At 52.1% G+C, this 13843-nt stretch overlaps 1 long non-coding RNA gene across 1 annotated transcript; it reads right to left on the bottom strand.

The window, feature by feature from the left end:
- Window positions 1–3692: 3692 nt before the first annotated feature.
- On the bottom strand, window positions 3693–6758 carry LOC143653289 (uncharacterized). Its single transcript, XR_013161225.1, has 3 exons — window positions 6601–6758; window positions 5759–5924; window positions 3693–4953 (listed from the first exon to the last, which is right to left on the bottom strand). It is a non-coding gene; the product is annotated as an uncharacterized LOC143653289 (long non-coding RNA).
- Window positions 6759–13843: the final 7085 nt, after the last annotated feature.

Genomic DNA, 13843 nt, shown 5'->3' with positions numbered 1-13843 from the left:
TGAGGAAGTAGATAGAAGTGAGGTTGACAGATGGGGGGTGGGGAGCCTGCGGGGACAGTGGGCTGCTCCATTCATCTGGGGCGGACATGGCAGGAGGGGCAGGGGTGGGTGCAGGGGAATGGGCAGGCTGTGAACTGGTCCTGGTGGCATCGAAGGCCAGGCAGAGAACCGGGACCTCGTGCTGCAGGCCAAGGGAGATGGCTGGAGGTTCACGCTGACGTGAATTTCACGACCAGGATTGTGTGTTCAGCTCATTTCAACCACCACTGCGTGCAGGCTGTCTGTGGCACTAGGCTGCAAACATGAATACTTTTATTTGCATTTTTCTATTGATTTATTTGGGCATCAGTTGATTCCAGGAAGAATTTGAGGGAGACCCTTGCAGGAAGAACCTATGATCCTCATGCTCACAGTCTGGAGTGCTGGGAAAACTGGTCTGGCAGCCACGGGAAGGATGGTTTGGAGAAAGGAGAGATGGGAGATGCGAAGAGACGGTCCCCCTCTGGCCAGGGGCTGGGGTGCCTGGGCAAGACACAGACTTGATCTCCACCTAGAATCAGGGCTCTCGGCACAAAGGGGAGCAGGGAGTCAGAAATCCCCCAGGGCTCCGCTTGCCCTTGGCCTCGGCACAGGCAGGTCTGGGTGGCTATCTGGACATGGGTATGTTGAGCTGGGCTCTGACAACCGCATCACGATAGCTCACGAGGAGGACCCATTGATGGTTGTACGGCACCCTGAGTGGACAGCTCGGTGGCCTGGGAGGGTGAGGCCCTCCAGGTTGGGGCTCGCAAGCCTCTTTGGTGTGGGCAGGCGCGGCCTCCCTTTCTGGCTGGCTCTGGGGTAGAGGCTGAGCCTCTGTAGGCACTGGGATGAGTAGTGATTGGAGAGTCCTTCAGAGGCAGGTCCTAGGAGGTGCTGCAGTAGCGGGGGTCAGGGAGGAGCTGCAGGGTGAATCCTGTCTATAGCTCAGAGAAGAGCTGGGACTGGTGACAGATAGGGACCTGAGATGGCCCAGTAAAAGAGAAGGCTCAGGAGAGGGACAAGGGAGGACCATGAGGCAACTCCAACATTTAAGGGACAGGTGCTGGGGAAGCTGCAGAACAGACAAGGGAGCAGCTGGAGGGGAAAGAGTGTGGGAGAATGAGACCTTGAAAGCTTGGATGGGTAAGTGCTCCTGCTACTTCAGGACTGTGGAGCCCTGGATGAGGAGTGATTGACATTTGAAAGTACCCAGCAGTCACGGTCAGGCTGGTACCTCTGCTGGAAGCCTGCAGTGGGTTCCACAGGTGGCAGGGGGTGGGGGGATGTGGGGGGATGTGGGGGGATGCGGGGGTGGAGTCAGAGATCATTCTGGATAATGCAGGCGGGCCCAATGTAGTTGCAAGGATCCTTAAAAATGGAGGGGGAAGCAGAAGAGGAGATCAGAGTGATGGGATGTGGGAATGACTCAATCTACTGTTGCTGGCTCTGAAGATGTAAGAAGGGCCACAAGCCAAGGAATAAGAGCAGCCTCTAGAAGCCAGAAAAGACAAGGAATGAGGAAGGAAGGCAGCCTTGTCATCACCAGTGAGAGCCCCGCTGGACTTCTGACCTCTAATACCATTATATGATAAACTGGTGTTGTTTCAAGTCTCAAAGTTTGTGTTAATTTATTACAGCAGCGGTAGAAAAGGAACACAGCTATTCTTCCCAGGTCTCTTGAACGAGAACCTGGATGGGCTGTAGACACCGAAGGCATGCACCTCGTGGGCATGCCAAGACTCAGGAGCCGAAAGGGCTGGCTGCCCTTCTGGAACGGGAAAATGACATTTCCATTAGTCTGCTGAGGAATCCGCAGGGACCACTACCTCAGCTTTGCAAGGGCTTTGCTCCCAGACAGGGGTGAGTCCCTCATGCTCCTGGGACTCACATTTAATTCTTTAATGTTTAAAGAATTAAACCAATGAAGGGCTTTGCTTTCTGCCAGAGCAGCAGGTGACAGAGGTACGGTAAGCCTGGAGGCAGCTCCTCTGGCTCTGACTTTCCTAATTTGGAAGCATCTCTGGTGGATAAAGCCAGCTTTTAAAGTTGTCCTTCCCTGAAATGACTAAGGAGACAAACGCAGTTGTAGAAATAGAAAGTAGACTGTAAGAAATGTCCTGGGTGTGGGGTTTTGCAGTATTGCCTCTTCTGAGTTGTGTGGGGTTTGGGGAGTCAGGTGGGGGTCCACAGATACGGATGGTGGGGGATCTGGGGCTTAAGACTGGGGGTGTGGGGCAGCTCTGGAGGCCTGGGGGATGGGACTTTAATGCACGTGCCAGGACCAGGAGCGGAGGGAGGCCCGGGGCTGGCAGCTCTGCATGGCCTACTTTATGCTGTAAGGATTAAGTCAGACAGTTTCCTAGAGCCAGCATAGCCCTGCCCGGCCCTGGGCCAAGATTCTCGCTGGGGCTCTAGGCTGACCAGCTGTGTGGCTGTGGGAAGTCACAGGATTTATCTAAGCCCTCGTTTTCTCCGCTGGGAAATGGGGCTAAAATAGTTCCTTCCTCATTGAGTCTCTAGGGCAGTAAACAAGATACTTCATGAAAGCCCTTGGCACAGGGGCTAGCCCTATAGTTTGCCCCCCAAAACAGCCTTATGGGGTCCTCTGGACCCTGCTTTCAGATGAGGAGATGGGTTCAGAGACAGGGCTGAGGAGAGGAGGTGCCACTGGCAGGCTAGCACGTGACCAAGAGGCACATGGTAAGTGACCAGAAGTGAGCTGGCAGGCCGGTTAGCTTCCAGACTGGGGTGGGAGGAGGCAGTGACCAAAGTTAGGCCAGGAACAGGCAGGGGGCTGGAGAGCCACTTAGTGAGACAGGCCTTCTGCCCAGGGTCACGTCAGGAGGCCAGGGCTTGGGGCAAGGTCAGGGCTGAGGAGGCTTGTTTTCCACAGCTGTGTAACAAACTGCCCCCAATGGAGCAGCTTCACACATTTACTGCCTCAGGTTTCTGTGGGTCTGGAAGCTGGGTGTGGCTCAGCAGGAGCCCCTGGCTCAAGGAGTCTCCCAAGGCACCACGAAGGCATTGGCCAGGGCTCTGGTCTCATCTGAGCGCTTAATCGGGGTGGGATGGGTTTCTGGGCTCACTCACAGGGTCACTGGCTGGACGTGCTTCCTGTGGGCTGTGGGTTGTTTTCCAAGGGCTCCCTCGGCAACTTGCCGTATGGAGGCTCTACTGGACAGCTCACCACAGGGCAGCTGAGTTTCCTCCGAGTGAGTGAACCAGAGTATGAGGGTGAGCTTCCAAGACAGAAGCCCCAGTCTCTTTGTCCTCTAGTCCTGGGATTGATGCTTCCTTGCTTTGGCTGAATTCTGTTTGTTAGAACCCAAGAGGGCCTGAGCACTGTGAGCTGAGGATCACTGAGGCCATCTTAAAGGTGAGGGTAGAGACTGAATTTGTTCTCTGTGCCTCAGTTTTTCTCATCTGCAAAATGGGAATAATAGTGCCTACTGCAAAAGATCAGATGGCCTGGTACCCTTATGTGCTTATATCTTGCTTGTCATGTAGTAAGTTCTTAATAAATATTTCAGTTGTTATTGTGCTGTGCCTGCCTTGCTGGTCTGCCTTGCTGTCCTGACTGCCACGGGGACAAGGTCACTTCCAATGGCCCAGGCAGAGGATGGGGATGGATACTGGGGAACAAGCGGAAATGGGCCCATAAGCATTGAGACTTTATTTTATACCTTTTTTAAAAAGACAGTCTGTTTGAGAAGATGTTCCTCTTGCTAGTTGGGTCTGAGACTCTAGCTGAAGGCTCCATTTAAAAGGCTTCCAGTTTGGCTTCTGTCTGTCCTTCTGTTGGCTCTGCTGGCTTGGATCTTGGAGATTGGGGCCGTTCCCTTTCCTGAGCTATTCCTCCTTCAGGAAATGGCCCCGTTCTGAAAGTCGTGGTGAGTGGCGGCTGGATGTGGAGGGCTGCAGGGGGTGCTGATGGCGCAGAGAACTGGCAACTCTTCCCTGCAGTTCGGCTGGGGCGGGGTCCTGCTGGCAATGGGTCGTCAGGAAAGTTCCCACGCAGCCAGCCATGGCCGTCTCTCTGTGACCGGGTTGAGGGGACTAGAGCCCTTTGTAGTCTCTCTTATTTGAAAGGAAATGATCCCTGGGTGCAGAGTCTGGAACATGGAAAAATTGGTCCTGCCTAATGAGACAGTCCTTCCAAGGAAGACGGAGGGACGGGGCTTTCCTGCAGGCTTTTACTGACTGGTCCTGACTTTGCTTCCTTGGCTGTTGACCAGGAACTTCACCCAGAGGTCGAAGCTAAAAATAGATCTATAAAAATTTCTCGGCACTGTTCAAAGTTGAACCCTGAAGGGAGTCACATGACCCTTTCACGGGCCAGCCTGAGGGTGTGTGCAGCCGGGGAAACAGACTGGCAGCAGGGCTCTGCAGATGCCTCTCTCCTCCCATCTGCGGGGCTTTCTGGCGTGGCATCGGGCAGGCCTGGCTTTCCTTAAATCTGTTTTCTCAGCAATCATTAACTGGTGCTAGAAAATCTCAAGAAGCATCAGTGGTGAGGGTGTGACTTGGTTAGGCTGTGACATGACACTGGTGTGGTGATCCTGTGACATGGTGATACTGTGGTATGATGATGTGATATGGTGACACAGTGAAATGGTGATGCTGTGATGTGGTGACGCGGTGATGGGGTGACACCGTAACACGATGCTCTGACGTGGTAATGTGATGTGCTGATGCTGTGACATGGTGACGCTGTGACGTGCTGACACTGTGATGTGGTGACGCTGTGCCTTGGTGATGCTGTGCTGTGGTGACGCTGTGATGTGAATCCGTGATGTGATGCTGTGACATGGTGATGCTGTGACGTGATGCTGTGACATGGTGATGCTGTGGATGGCGACACTGCACACGGTGATGCTGTCACATCTGCTCCCTTGTCCATCGCAATCGCAGGGGGCAGGCCAACCTCGTGGGCTGAAGGTGGAGAAGAAGGACGGGACTCAGAGGGCAGCAGAGGGGTTAAAGCAAGGCTGGGCTGATGGCAGTGAGGAGAGAGTGAGGGGGGCCCTCTACCCATCTAAGGTGGGCTTATTGGTAAAGGAGATTTGGGGGGGAATTAAAGGTCTCAATTTCTGGGCTACTGTGTGTGCTTGTCTAATAGGAAGGCTTCTCCGGGCACATTCTCTTTCTTCCAAACAGCAAGGGATCTGCCGCTCACTCCTCAAAGGGTCATGGAGGGCATCGTGCCTGAACGTGAGCTCGTGTGAGGACATGGGGGTGATGGGACCTGGTTCCTGTGCTCAAGTAGCTCAGAAATTCAACACTTGTGTCAATCCTTTTTTCACGAGTCCTCAGGGTGAATAGTTTTGTGGAATATTGCTGTGGTTGGCACAGTTGCCTTCGCTCAGCACCCTAGGGAATATCTGAAACATAGCAGGGAATTGGCACTCCTACCACCGAGTCTTATTCATAGTTTTAATTAACCCAGGGCAACCAACATTTGCCAACATTAATTCCAGCCTGAGAACATGAACCGAGGCATGCTAGGAAATTCTTGGCCTCATGAGCCACGTCCAACTTGCTTTCAATGGCCCCAAATGGGTGGTGTCGATAAGCTTGGGTTTTCCAACTGGCGATACAAACTTGGCCGCCAATCCTCATACAAGCTTGCTGATTTGCAGGAGAAAATGCTACCTAAACTTATTTCTGAGTTGTCACCATGCCCTGTGGATGTGTTTACACGTCTCTGCTTTGACCCACAACACCTGTAGGTAGGTACCTGGCATTTTGACCTGGTGATGCAGACCTGCAGGGGTGAATTCAGCCTAAATCCCGGGCAGAGGAGGTGTCCTAACTTACTGTACCAGAAAGCGGCGCTGGAGTGGAGGATGGCTTCCTGCCTGGCAGGGCCGTGCCTGCTGCTTCTCCCGGCAGGCTCAGCGGCTCTGTGGAGAAGGAGAGATAGAGACAGTGCCCATGGCAACCCCCTAATGTTGACTTCTTTTCCATCTCACACTGAATTATTTTCAGTTGTCTTTTAGCAGACCTGACCTTGTAATCTTGGAAACTTCTCTGTGAATTTCATCTTGGCAAACTCATAGCGTCCACCAAGGGACACCGGGCTTTAGAGACAGCCTTGGTGGCAGTCCTGGGCTGCTTTCTTTGGGCGTGGAGAGAGGGAAAGTGGTGAGCTGAAGATATGGATGGGAAGTGAGGTTTTAACTGGGCAGAGGTTTTAATTGACATGGAGGGGATGGACATCCTCCCTGCACTCTCAGAGGTGAGTCCAGCTGTGAATGACAGGCTCTCCTGAGTCATCCGAGCCTCACTGGAGAGCAGAGACTGGGCACTCTCCATAGGGCCTGTTTGGGATCCAAATAAATGTGGGAAAGAGTCCCGGGCTGGGGTGTAAACCAGCACCAAGACTTGAAGGTCAACTCAGCTGAAGGCTTAGGTTGAATCACTTAAGATTTTTTTGATTTCGATGACCAGAAAAGTCAGCCCAAAATGGTTAAAGCAATACTTAAAGGACGGAAGGAATAAATAAGGCATATATTGATTTATAGAACTGATATGCCCTGGGATCGACTGACACGATGTCACTAAGACTTTCTCTTTCACCTCTTCTCTCCTCCATGCTGGCTTATTTCTCAGGCTCTGCATTGGCCGATGGCTGCCAGAAGCTCCAGGCTCACATCCACCCTGGTTCAAGACCAGCAGACAAAAAAACAGGCGTTTTCCAGGTAGCCTGGCACTATTCTGCAGCTCAATCTGATTGGGCCAACTTGAGTCACATGCCTGTCCTCAAGCCAATCACTGCGGCCAGGGTAATAGGATGCTGTGATTGGTTAGAGCCCGAGTCACAGGGCTTCCTGCGTGGAACCAAGAGGTCAGAGCTTGAGGACTGAGGGTAGGGAAAGGGCTTTGTCCCAAAGCATAGCCGGGGTGCAGATGATGTACGGCAGCAGCAGCACCTGCTAACGGGCACAGGGCTGCGTGTGGGTGTTGTACTAGGTGGCTCCCCACCTAATAAATACTGTGTGCACTTGGGCCGCTGCCTCTGTGCCTGCAGTGGGAGAGGGGATTGGGAGCCGAGAGGGGGGGCCTGTTTCGGATGCTGAGGCTGAGCACATTACTTTGGAAAGTTGGCAGTCATTCAAACATGTACTGCCGACGTTCATAGGCTCCAGAGATGTAGAGGGGAGCAAACGGCATAGATGGTCTCGGCTTGCACAGAGTTTAGAGTCCAGCCAGGGAAAAAAATCGCTAGACAAGTCATTTCTCATATAATCGATTAATGACCATAGTGACAAGTGATGGGAAAGAGAAGTACATGGTGCTGTGAAGGAATATTCCACGGAACCTAGGGAAGGTCTTCTTTCCTATGAAGGAGGGGTGAGAGCCGACCAGGTGCAGGGATGGAGGCCGGGAGAGGCTGCCTGAGGGGCAGCTGGAGGGTGGGGTGTGCAGCCCAGGCTCCTCCAGCCTTGCCACATGGTTGGAGCTGGAGTCCTGAGATGGGCCACTGAGTGTTCTCAGAGGGGACACGGTGGTGGCAGCCAGTGGGTCCAGCATGGTGAGTGTGGACAGACAGCTGACCCTCCACCCATGGTTAGCAGCAGGACCAGCCTGCTGGGGCCATCAGACCCACAGCCAACTCCTTTCTAGGAGGGGCCTGAGTAAGACTGGTCAATTGCAGAAGGTTCTGGTGCTGGGGCCTGGGGGTGGGTAGGCACTGGCCTGAAGGTCAGGGCAGCTGGGGAGGGGGCAGGAAAGAGAGAAGTTGGAAGAGGAGAGACACTCACCCGTGCCACAGAGCATTCAGGGCTCAGCCTAGAGCAGCATAACTTAAAAGCCAACGTTCATTCATTGATTCATTATTCACTCAGTTTATTATTTTACCTTTTTAGTCTTTCATTTTTTTTTATTCTGATGATTACAAAGCACCTAGCCCAGGTGCTGTGCTAAAGACCAAGACAAGCACATGAGGTCCCTATCGGTCCCTATGGAGCTCATAGTCTGGAAAGTAGGACAAAAAGGCTATGTGCTCGTCCTTCCCAGCCTGACAGGCAGCACAGGGGGAGTGCAGGGAGCTGAGACAGAGATAGGATCTGACCCACAGTGGGGTGGTCAGAGAGGGCTGCCTGGAGGAAGTAACATCTGGGCAGAGACCTGAAAGACCACCAGGAAGGCACAACATCAAGCAGATGGGGAAGAATGTCCGCATCATATGTGAAGGTCTGGAGCAAAGAGAGGGAAGGTAAGGGTCTCAGGAGCTCTGAGGGGGCCTGGGCCATGCTGTGCTCCCGGGCATTGGTTCTGAAGAGGATGGGTGTTGGATTCCGTGCCCCCCCGCATCCCCCACACACATCGGGGCAGGTGTGCCACAGCTGCTGGTCATCCCTGTCCTTCTGATCACTGACTGGCCTGGGGGAGGCCCTCCAGATGAGGCAGGGGGTGGAGGAAGCTCTGCAGATGGGGCAGGGGATGGCAGAGGCTCTGCTGTGGGGCCGGGAGGGGCAGGAGCAGGGAACTGAGTGAGGCGACGTCAGGACTCCAGTTCCCAGTCTGTCCTTGAAGCCACTGTGGCCGGAGCAGCTGTAGTCACTGGACAGAGCCGGGCTCTGCAGAGCCCGAAAAACTATGGCATGTCTAGGGCGATGATCACAGCTGGGACCAGGCAGAGGAAGGTGGCTGGAATTTAAATGAGAGCGATCAGGATGACAAATGTCCCCTAATCCACAAGGGCAGAGGGAAGAGGCCCCGGCCAGAAGACTGGAGCTGAGTATGGGCACAGGGCAGGTTGAGGAAGGGGCCTCTTCTTTGACTGCATGTGGAAACGCAGAATAACGAAGTTCCCTTCCGTCCTGACACTCAGCTGGGGCTCAGGCGCCTTCCCCTCCTCAGCTCCCCTGCATCCGGGTGCAGATGCAAGCAGACATTAAGGCGCTGCAGGCCCCTGGGTGCCCACCCCTGGCTCCTGACCAGCCTTGCAGCTCCCCAGGCTGGGAAACCCAGCGCCAACTCCGAGGAGGAAGCAGAGCTGTGGGCAGGGGCTTTGACCATGCACGCATCCCCCAAAACGTGAATGCTGATTTGGGGTGTGCCAGAAACCGACCACAATCAGCATCTCTCCATGATGAGCTGTCTCTCACCAGCGAGGTAAGAATGCTGGAATCCATGCAGAATGGAGTGGAGACAGGAGGGGCCATGGGGGAGGGAAGCAGCAATGGGGAGGGCTCCCTCCTCCTCCCAAGCTGGGTCCTGGGCGTGTGGGGTGGCGGCCTTCATGGAGGTGGGTTGTCCAGGGGAGGAGCAGCAGCATCGGGGGAGAGCAGAGGGCCCCCCAGAATGCCTTCGGCGGCCCAGCCCCACGCCTCCTGCCCGGCGGTGCCCAGTGGATGCCTCCCGTTGCTGGCAGTGGTCTGGGGAGGGGTCGCCCTGCGCAGTCTGAGTGTCCAGACCACGAGGTGGAAGGAAAGCGATGCTGTGAGCACATGCATTCAAAGAACTCATGTCGTTTCTGTGTCGCCTTTTAAAAAGCTATGGAATTTGCTTTGCTTTTCTGCAGAAATCTGCCTTGCAGATAGGTTACAAAAATAATTCCTCTGCCAGATCTGCTCTGGGGGCCCACATCTGCAGGGATGGGGTGTGGATGTTCATAAATGCCTTGAGGCTTCAAGCCCAGGAAATAACAAGAGAGGATGGCTACACCGTGGTGGGGGTTGGAGGCCAGACCTGGAGAGCTTCCGGATGGGCCGTGAGCGTCCGTGAGTCACGGGCTATCGAACCAGGGTCTTCAGGGTGAGGTGACCGGAGCACCCCAGGTTCCATCAGGATCCTAGGGTTCCTGCAGGTCCAGTGACCCCCCGAAGCAGGCATGCCTCCCTGGGGAGCTCCGCTCCGTCATCTGACCTCTTGCCCAGGCTTCCTCCACCAGCAGGCCCTGGGGAGTTCCCTTCCCGTTTCCCGTCGGCCATTCCCATAGGCCTTCGCTGTCGAGGTGGGAAGGCAAAGCAGGTCTCCGAGGGAGCAGGCGGGCTTCCCTGTCAGGAAGGCTGTGTCAAGTGGCTGCGGCGCAGATCAGGAAACCTGGTGAACACCCAGACACCGAACCAGCCACGCAGACTGCACGAATCCCCTAGATCTGAGCAGAGTCTTCCCCAGACCTGCTCTTCCTCCTGTGCCCGTGGGCTGGGCTGACAGCCCCACTGCCACCTGCCGTGGCTGCCAGAGCCTCAAGTCAACCTGCCCCCTCTTCCTTGTCAGAACCCAATTTCAATCAGCCATCCTAGTGTGGGACGCCAACATGGGAATGTCTTGAATCTATGCTCCCCTCACCTTTCCCCGTCACCACCCTGCTCAGCCCTCGCAGCTTTCCCCTGGGTCATGGAAATCTTGTCTGAACAGGCCACGTGCGTCCAGTGTGTCTTTCCAGCACGCCCCCGATGGTCTTGAGAACCCACCTGTGCTCCTGGCTGCGTCACACTGGTGGAACGTTTCCAAGTGTCTGTGAATTAGTGGGAGCCAAGATAGGGGGTCCCGCGGTGACTTAAGGACTGTCGCCTGCTCTACCAGGTAAGGTTGAGACTATCAGACAAGTAGGCAACTTGAATTTAAATCTTAAGAGAAAGGAAACAAGGCCATATCCATGGATGTTGGAAGACATTAATTTTTTTTAATTAAAAAAAATGTGTGCTAATATATAGGATACATTTATGATGTTTGTTGATGGGCAAAATGTCCATCAGCAGAAGAATGGAATGGGGTTGCCAGATAAAATACAGATGCCCAGTTATGGATTTTGGTTTGGGATTATTTTGAATGGCGCTGCTGTGAGCATTCTAGTACTTGTCTTCTAGTAAACACAGGGGCCCATTTGCTGGGATATTTACTTAGGAGTGGAATTGCCACATCTATGGGAGGACATATGCTCGGCTTCAGTATATACTGTCCAACAGTGTTCCGAATTGTCCCAGTTTACACCTCCATCAGCAGCATGTGAAAGTTCCAGTTGCTCTACATCCTTGCCAGTAGTTGGCATTTTCTGTATTTTTCATTTTAGTCATTCTAGTGGGTGTATAGTATTTCCCGGTGGTTTTAATTTACGTATCACTGATGCTTCATGAAGCTGAGTGATTTTTCACATGCCTGCGGCCTTTTGGACTGCCTCTTCTGGAGGTGCTTATTCCAACATGTTGCCTATTGTTTTATTGGGGTGTCTTCCCTTTTCTCATTGTTTTGTAGACTTCTTACATAGTTTGAGTACAAGGTGTTTGTTAGCTATCGAATATTGGATATATCAAATATCTTCTTTGGGTGAGAGTTTTAGGGACTAGATGAGGGAGAATTTCTGGCTTAACCATGCAGATGACTTAGAGGAATTGGGTGGAAAGAGGTTGAATAATAATTGCTATGGATAATGAACTGAATCTACTTTAATGGCCTTGGAGAGACAAAGTCAAGATGTTTGGATGCTGGAGTGTGTTTCTCCAGAAGTCTTATTTATTCTGAGACTGGACCGCTTGGACATTGAGACATGTTTATGTCTTGTCATTATGCTCAGATAGATTTCCTTGTATTTAGCTGATATCGTGATGGGAAACTTAACCGAGAAGGCCAAAAGCCCTTCCAAGAACTTTGTATATATACAAATATCCAATATTGTCATACCCCAAGGTTCAGAGGGCATCCCTAAGAGAATGGCGGTCCATAATTTTCATGGAAAGATAAACACCCCAGAACTCTTACTTGAAGAGAATAAAACGTTTAGTATTTGAACCACAAGTGGCATCTAAAAGGTGCACTTAATTCATAAATCAATGCTGTGCAGCAGATGATATTTATAGCAATTCTTGCTGGGGGAAATATTAAAACGTGTAAGAATTGTAAATGCTATAACACAAATGCTACATTCACCAGTCATAATTGATGACTTCCTCTTGGGTATATTGAATAAATTAATTTCACTGCTCTACAGATGACATTAATATGCTTCTATAATTAATTTAGTTCTGAGAGCTGCTTGGGGTGCCAGGTTTTCATTGAAGGGGGAAAATGGCTCAAGGAAAAGGTGACACATGAAAAATAATTTTGAAATTGAATAAAAAATAACCCTCTAATAGGATGTAGCAGGCTTGGCGTGACCGCATCGTACATGAACCTCTACCAGGCAATGATTCACGCAGCGTGTTTGCTTCTAATAGTGATGGAATTCTCATGTCCTGAGCTGGTAGCTGGAGACGAGGCTATTGTGAAAAGCCTCCCCCGTTGCCGTCTTAGGACTTGGGCAGGAGAACACCGAGGAACTACAGGAAGAGGCAACAAATGATCAAAAATGCCAGCTTCCAAGAAAGCAGGCTTCTAGTGGACTTTTTACAACTAGAACAACCAAAAAAATAATATTTGTGGATCCTGTCCTTCTTCCTAGATCTGGTGTTAAATTCTGTGCTTCCATTGTGTCGATGGGATTGTTCCTTTCCTCTTTTAAAGAGTAGCCTGTAATTGATTACAAAATATTGCGTGCTTATTCGATGGTCTCTAGAAGACTTAAACAAATTCCGCCATAATTTTACCCCTGACAGCCCCACTGCCAAGGCTTCCCTGCAGGGTGGTTTTGGAGGCTGCAGCCTCGGGCCACGGACTGTTTCCAAGAATTTCTCTTTTTCTTAAAAAAAGGGGATGTGGTTTGCTTGGCCAGAATCTTTTGTGTACCCCCTCCCCTAAGTGTGTGAGTGAAGTATACGACTTAGAGACTGCCTGATTTTAAACATCAGATTTCATTAAAAATCCCCCAGAGCTCGGTCAGTTCAGAGGCGGGTGTGGGGAAGAGAAATGACTGTTCCCTGATTTTGAGAAGTGTGAGCTTGGGGCTCGGCGCACGCAGCAATGCCCGGGCAGCAGCCTCAGACAGCCCGAGGGGGTCACTGGAAAGAAGGTGCCCAGGCTCCGTCCCCTGACTTAGGGGTTCAGCAATCCAGTCAGCCCTGACTGAGCACCAGCCAGATGTCAGGCCCTGGGAGGGGCTGGAGGGGGCTGCGCGCGTGTGTGTGCATGTGTGCGAATGTGTGTGTGCTGTGGATGTGTGCAGGAGCACGTGTGCGTGTTTATGTGCACACCTGGGGTAACTATGTGTGCATGTATATTCATATTTCATATGCTTGTGTGCATTTGTGTGAGTGCTGTGTGTGCTTATGGGTGTGCATGTCTGTGTAAAAGCCTGTGTACTGTGCATGCATATGTATGAGGTTGTGTATTTGTGTATATATATGTCTGTGGAGTGAGTGCATGAATGTGAGTGTATGAGTGTGTGGGTCGTATCTGTGTCTATTTGTGGCCACATGCCTATGTGAGGTGTGTGACAATGTGCAGCATTCCGAGTGTACGCGAGGTTGTGACTGTATATGTGAGTGTGTGTGGATATGCACGAGTCTGTGTGAGTGTATGCATGTACGTGTGTGTATATGTGTGGGTTGTGTGTATATGACTGCGAATGTGTGTGTGGAGGGAGAGGAGGGTGTGTAGAAGTGAGCAGTACACTGCCATTTTCACATCTAAGGAGTCCGGGGACTTGCCGGTGAGGAAGCTAAGATCTGGGCACACACCTGTTTCCTCTGAGAACCAGAGTCCTCCCTGACCTCTCCCGCTGCCCATTTCCTCTCTTCCCCCTCATGCTGTCCTGAACTCCTTTCCACCCTGAATTGCTTGAAGTTCCTCCTACAGGCTCCCAACACATTGTTTCATTGCTTTGCTGGGTCCTGAGCCCAGAATACTTCTCTGTGTCTGATGATCTCAACCTTACCTGGTTGAGTGGGCAATAGTCCTTAAGTCACTGCGGGACCCCCATCCCTGCTCCCGCTGCTTT

This window comes from Tamandua tetradactyla, chromosome 13 (assembly GCF_023851605.1).
Source record: "Tamandua tetradactyla isolate mTamTet1 chromosome 13, mTamTet1.pri, whole genome shotgun sequence".
NCBI classification, from domain to species: domain Eukaryota; kingdom Metazoa; phylum Chordata; class Mammalia; order Pilosa; family Myrmecophagidae; genus Tamandua; species Tamandua tetradactyla.
Note: the sequence above shows the minus strand (reverse complement) of the source record. Positions and strands in the feature narration are given on the sequence as shown.